Consider the following 6,245-nt stretch of genomic DNA (forward strand, 5'->3'; position numbering starts at 1 on the left):
ATTGTTTGCGGTTTGGTTGTGTCCCAGAACATAGGAGATGTTGTCCAAGATAGAGGGTCTCTTCGTCTAAAGAATGTACTTAGCAAAATGCTTGGAATCTTTACAAAATGATGTAGTGTTAGATTTGAGAATAAATAAAAACATTTTTAGTTGCGATATCAAATGCCATATGACAATATAATTTTTCATAGATAGTTTCAAAAATATATAGAAACAATTATTCACCTAAAATTTTCTTGCTTTCACTCGTCTTTCATTGTCACTGCTTAACGAAATTTGTAGAGCACATGAATTTTCGGAGCAATTCTGGTTACATTGGTTTACAAAAAGGACATTGTTTTTTTTTTCCTTTCGCCTCTTTAATACAAATACATGAACATGTTCTCTGTTTTGCCTTTGTCTCTTTTCTCCCCGGGTGATTAGATGATCAATTATTTTTTCTTTATGTGATCTTTGTAGTGAATAAGATATGGAATCTTCGTCATTGTTTGTTAATTATAAGTGTAACATATTGGTAATTCACGAAATGACTCTTGTTCACCCTAACACAGCACATCATTTGCTATAATGTTTTTTTGGTGATAGAGATTGTGTTAGAAAGAACAATTTTTTACTTCAACTACACTCTACAAACAAAAGACATAAAACCAAAATGTTGAGAGATTATTCAAGTTTCTGAATAGTTGAACCAAGATGTAGGATCTCATTCTTGATCCTATCCCTGAAAGATTCTCGTCTTTTCCTGTATATGTAATTGAACTTGTGCATATCCAAATCAATCTCAAAGTAGTTTGGTCCTGTCCAAATGATCAACACACACACACACATCAACATTAGCACAGACCTCTGAAAATTAAATGTGCGATTAGCTATTGGAAACTAAATGAAAGATTTGTAATCCAGCCTGGACTAAATATCAGGATAACTATCGTTGTAAGTTGTGAAAAAATTGTTTTTAGTAGAACTTAGCTGAAGACTCAATATTCACCAAACCAGCCATGATCTTCGACCTTTCTCTGAATAGAACTGTAGATTCTCTTCTGAATCATTTTACTTTCTCCATTTTTTCATACATAAATCTTTGCAAAAGAAAAAAATGGAGAGAAGACTCAAATGCGGGTAAACGTTATTTCTCTGACGTTGCTTTGAACTGTATTCCTCTCCATGCACATCAACAAACATCCTAAGCTCACTATCGGTCAGGTGCTCTTGAGTCGCCACACTTAATTAAACAACCTCTGTTGTTCCTTCAGCCACCTCCTGTAGCCACTGAATTACGAAAACGATCACTGCTTAAGTCTGAGCAACAAAGGATCTAGCTTCGGCTGATCCTAGAGACAGGAGCGTGTTCACCTGATGATCCACAAATGTAAAAAACCTTAAGCTATTGTTATCTACACGTTCTTCCTAATACCATTTTAGAGCTTTTTATTCCATTTTTTCAGTCCCACTTCTAAGCACGACAATCTTTAGCTAGGCCATCTTTATTGTCTTTGCCACCACCAGACAGGCCTCTGCCTCAACCATCTCTAACAACACCTCCATGTTGGTTTTGGCTGCCACTAAGTATGATATAATTAGATGATAAATACCGACACCACGTTAATACGAAAGTGAGCTAAGTCAATAACACTTACTTTGGTAGGTGTCTCACGGAAGGAGCTGCATCACTTCCTAGTCTTCCTCTCCTGCCTCCAACTCTTTCTCTGCAAAAATCACTGGCTTGTTTAAGTCCTTCTGAGTGCAATCATCAAAAGAATCAACTCGCAAACTCAACTATTCTCTTGTGAATGGAAAAATGGACAAATAAATATCAAGACTTACACCCATCTCTAACATCACCTCTAAAGTCTCTTAAAAGCTTCAACTACCATCTCATTCTCCATATACTTTTCGGGAAGGATCAGTATCGCCTAACAAAGCTCACAAACTCAATATACGTTCTTCTTGCTTATGAGTATCTAGCAACTAATAATGGTGGAGAGACATGCACATCGAAGAAGAAATAAAACATACTACCTTTTCTTATATTCCCGGTTGATATAAGCCATGTAAGCGCACAGCTGAGTAGTGGCGAGCACGATTCAGTAACCGAGCAACATCATCTGACATAACTCCATGCACTATAGACTGCACACACTGCGATGATAAACAATGGATATTTAATGGTAGAAAAGCGCTGCAACAGTCTGAACCTTTAGGTTGTGAAACAAAGGAAGCACTTTTACCTTTTATCAAAAGTCCTTTCTTTGACTTCTCCATATCTTCTTTCTATGTTCCTCCTTTCTTTTCATTGTCTCTTTGGTTTCACACCATCACACATTCATACTTGTGCTTCTTCTGAGCCTACTAAAAGAAAAAAAAGGAAGCAATTTTGTAAGTTAAAATGTATGATACCAAAAAAAAAAAAAAATTTGCAGGAGGATAAGGAATAGATGAAGCAGTGTGTTCTGCAAAGGATGAATCAAGGAGTAAACAATAAGCTTTCCTCAAATAAACTAAATGATGGGGAGAAGTTGTGCAAGAGATCTCTACGAAAGCCTTCGGTTCCTCTGTGCTTTTCCTTTTAGCATTCAAGATCTTTTTTGCAAGTCTTGCGTCTGTCTCTGCTGGAACACAAAACAAAAGTCTTTAGTGTTAAAAGAAAAGAAGTCTTTAAACTTAGTACTTTTGAATCAGAGTTTTTTACCATGACATCATTAGAGAGAACATCAAATAGATCTTTGCCTCAATCTCTTTGTAATTTTCTTGGTTCTGCTTAACTGAACCGCTTATAATCATTTTCTCCTATTTTTCTCATTCAACAAAAAAAGAACACAATTCCAATCTACAATACAAAGAAACATGATTTCTGAGAGAACCACTCAAATGTTTGCGTTCGTGAATGCAAAAGTCGATTTAATAACGTACCTTAAGAAGCTTGATTTAGAGTTTCAGAATCCTGAAGTTTAAAAAGGTGACTCTAGAGCAGGAAAAAGTTCAACATACGTTTTGTTGAAAAGATAAGGTCAGAAAGAGGAACCGATTGACTGGAACTGGAGTATACTTAAAGAGGGGTTCAGCAGGGAAGACGAAGCGGAAACAATAACTGTTTGGGAAAGGGGTCGTCGATGGAAGAAAAGAGGATGTGTCAATTACTTATGTTTTAATTGGATGATTTTTTAGAACGACGTGGATAGTCTAGATATTGAGTATTAACAACTTTTAGTATTGTTAGATAGTCTGCTTTTATTTCTTACTAGATGCTTCGTCCGCGCTACGCGCGGAAAAATTTCCGAGTCTTACTAACTTTGAGATTGGAAATCTTGTGATAGATGTAAAACATGTGTGTTAGCAAAAGTATGCGAGTAATTTCATGTAAATTCTAACTTTAAAAAAAATAGAAAAGATGAAATGTATTAAAGTATAGATAGAATGGTGAACATCCGAAAAAGAAGTTGTGTGGAGGTGATGAGATCTCTCCAAGTGAGAGCCTGAAATCATTTAGAGGTCAATCAGTGAGCATATCTTGATAATATACATCAACGTATATATTTCATAGTGTAAGTTGACATACCTTGAAGTAGTGATATAACAATCATGAAGATAAAGTTTAGCTTTCAGCCGTTTAGGGTGATCGCTAGAACACTGAGTACGATAAACATGTGAATAATTAGATAAGTAATAACTGAAAAAAGTATGGAATTAGGTTTTAGATGTGGAATTTTACTTACTTTCATGGGTACAGAGACGGTTGAAGATCTCCTTGTATACTATGTTCTTCACCTTTTGTGGATGCTGGTCTTTGGATTTAATGATTTTTAGTCCTGATTTGCTTGTTACACGTGAGAGGACCATTATTTTCTTATATATCTACAAATTTTATAAATATTGTTTAATTTAAATTTTTGGTGATTATGCAACTTTTACAAATTTATTTATAATATTTAATTAAAATAAATAGATAGGAAAATTTATGTAAGATTATAATTTCAAATATATACATGCATATTCTTAATATATAATTTTAATGTTTAATTAAATCTAATTTATATTAATATATTGGTACAAAAAAGAAAATTTACAATATTAATAAAATTTTATTTTAAAATATAATCTATATTTATCTGTTAAAAAATATTTCTAAATTTTTTTACTGCACATGGTGCAGGAAGACACCTAGTAATAATTTACACTACAAGAAAATAGTCATATTGCAACAGAAAAATTGCAACATCCATTTTCGTTAATAATTTGCTATAATTATTGCAATATTTTTGCGATAATAAATATTTGTTGCTGTTTCATTACAAATTTATTGCAAAATCACAACTATAATAGATGTTGCATGTTTTCATTACTAAATTGCAACATTTTGCAACAAAAACAAATATATTGCGAATTTTGCAACAAACATTCAACGTTTTGAATCTTCGTTAATTTGCAAAAGAATAATAATAATAATAATATATGGCAAAAAATGTGACATTAATTATATGTTTTTTTATATAAAGTTCAATAGTTTCTCTATATTAAGTACAAGAAATACATAGTATATAGGGCTTTTTGCAAAAGTGACTCAAAACTTGAAGTCAAACAGAAAACTAACCTTTTCTTTTGACTCCTTTTTTTTTTGAGATTTTAACCCCACACCTGCATTTTATCTACGAAAATGCCATTAACATTTTTTTTTTTTTTCGAAAATGGCTTCTTTACTGTCTCAACCTCATCTTCTTCAAGTATTTACAATATTGCCACTGCAATGAATAGTGGCAACAACCTTGTACGAACTGTTTGGAGCTTTTAATGCCCTTTAATGCACGTAAATCTCTTTACACTCTCTCTGTTTCAATTGTTATGAACTAAAAACAACATTTCTTTCACTTTCTCTCTATATTCATCCAAAAAACTCAAGCTTTTGACAGAGCCATATTTCTTTCGTTTTGACTTACGGTTGCTTTCGTTTGAGGTTCTGGGTGGTTGGAGAAGACCCTGTGTGCAAACGAAGTCATCTCACCTAGTTTAAGGTACGAATTTGAATTTTTTTTCAAGATCTGTTCGCGTAGAAGACTTACTAGTAAGTCATCTGTATGTAGAAGACTTACTGATGAGTCTTCTGGTCAAACAGACGACTTAAATTAAGTCGTCCAGCTTTGTTTGTTAAAAAAAAACACTCCAGACGACTTATATATACGTCGTCTACGAGAAACGGGCTAGTTTTGCATTTGACCGAATCGTGTCAGATCTTTGACTATTTCTGGACGACTTATAATTCAGTCGTCTCTGGGAAAGTTAAAATTTCAATATTTTATGAAAACTTGACGACTTACGTGTAAGTCGTCCTAGGTTAGTTTTGTAATTGAAAAATAAAACTTCATAATTTAACTTTAACCAGACGACTTAATATAAAGTCGTCCCTCCAGAAGACTTAATTTAAAGTCGTCCGGGGAAAGCAAAGTCGTCCAGAATTTTTCCCAATTTTCTGGTCAAACCTTGCTTATCCCGGACGACCTTAAATTAAGTCGTTTAGCTGGACGACTTTATATTAAGTCGTCTGGTTAAAGTTAAATTATGAAGTTTTATTTTTCAATTACAAAACTAACCTAGGACGACTTACACGTAAGTCGTCAAGTTTTCATAAAATATTGAAATTTTAACTTTCCCAGAGACGACTGAATTATAAGTCGTCCAGAAATAGTCAAAGATCTGACACGATTCGGTCAAATGCAAAACTAGCCCGTTTCTCATAGACGACGTATATATAAGTCGTCTGAAGTGTTTTTTTTTAACAAACAAAGCTGGACGACTTAATTTAAGTCGTCCGTTTGACCAGAAGACTCATCAGTAAGTCTTCTACATACAGATGACTTACTAGTAAGTCTTCTACGCGAACAGATCTTGAAAAAAAATTCAAATTCGTACCTTAAACTAGGTGAGATGACTTCGTTTGCACACAAGGTCTTCTCCAACCACCCAGAACCTCAAACGAAAGCAACCGTAAGTAAAAACGAAAGAAATATGGCTCTGTCAACCATAGCCCATATTTTGAATCAAAAGCTTGAGTTTTTTGGATGAATATAGAGAGAAAGTGAAAGAAATGTTGTTTTTAGTTCATAACAATTGAAACAGAGAGAGTGTAAAGAGATTTACGTGCATTAAAGGGCAATAAAAGCTCCAAACAGTTCGTACAAGGTTGTTGCCACTATTCATTGCAGTGGCAATATTGTAAATACTTGAAAAAGATGAGGTTGAGACAGTAAAGAAGC

The 6,245-nt window shown here is 33.7% G+C and overlaps 1 long non-coding RNA gene across 2 annotated transcripts; it reads right to left on the reverse strand.

Annotated features, from left to right (window-relative positions):
* Window positions 1-737: 737 nt before the first annotated feature.
* On the reverse strand, window positions 738-2,827 carry LOC106326089. Of its 2 annotated transcripts, none has more exons than XR_001267136.1 (6): window positions 2,690-2,827; window positions 2,229-2,609; window positions 2,020-2,139; window positions 1,825-1,913; window positions 1,638-1,706; window positions 738-1,556 (listed from the first exon to the last, which is right to left on the reverse strand). It is a non-coding gene; the product is annotated as an uncharacterized LOC106326089 (long non-coding RNA). The 2 variants fall into 2 exon arrangements; XR_001267135.1 differs by having other exon boundaries at window positions 738-1,562.
* Window positions 2,828-6,245: the final 3,418 nt, after the last annotated feature.

This window comes from Brassica oleracea, chromosome C2, assembly GCF_000695525.1.
Source record: "Brassica oleracea var. oleracea cultivar TO1000 chromosome C2, BOL, whole genome shotgun sequence".
Lineage (NCBI taxonomy): Eukaryota > Viridiplantae > Streptophyta > Magnoliopsida > Brassicales > Brassicaceae > Brassica > Brassica oleracea.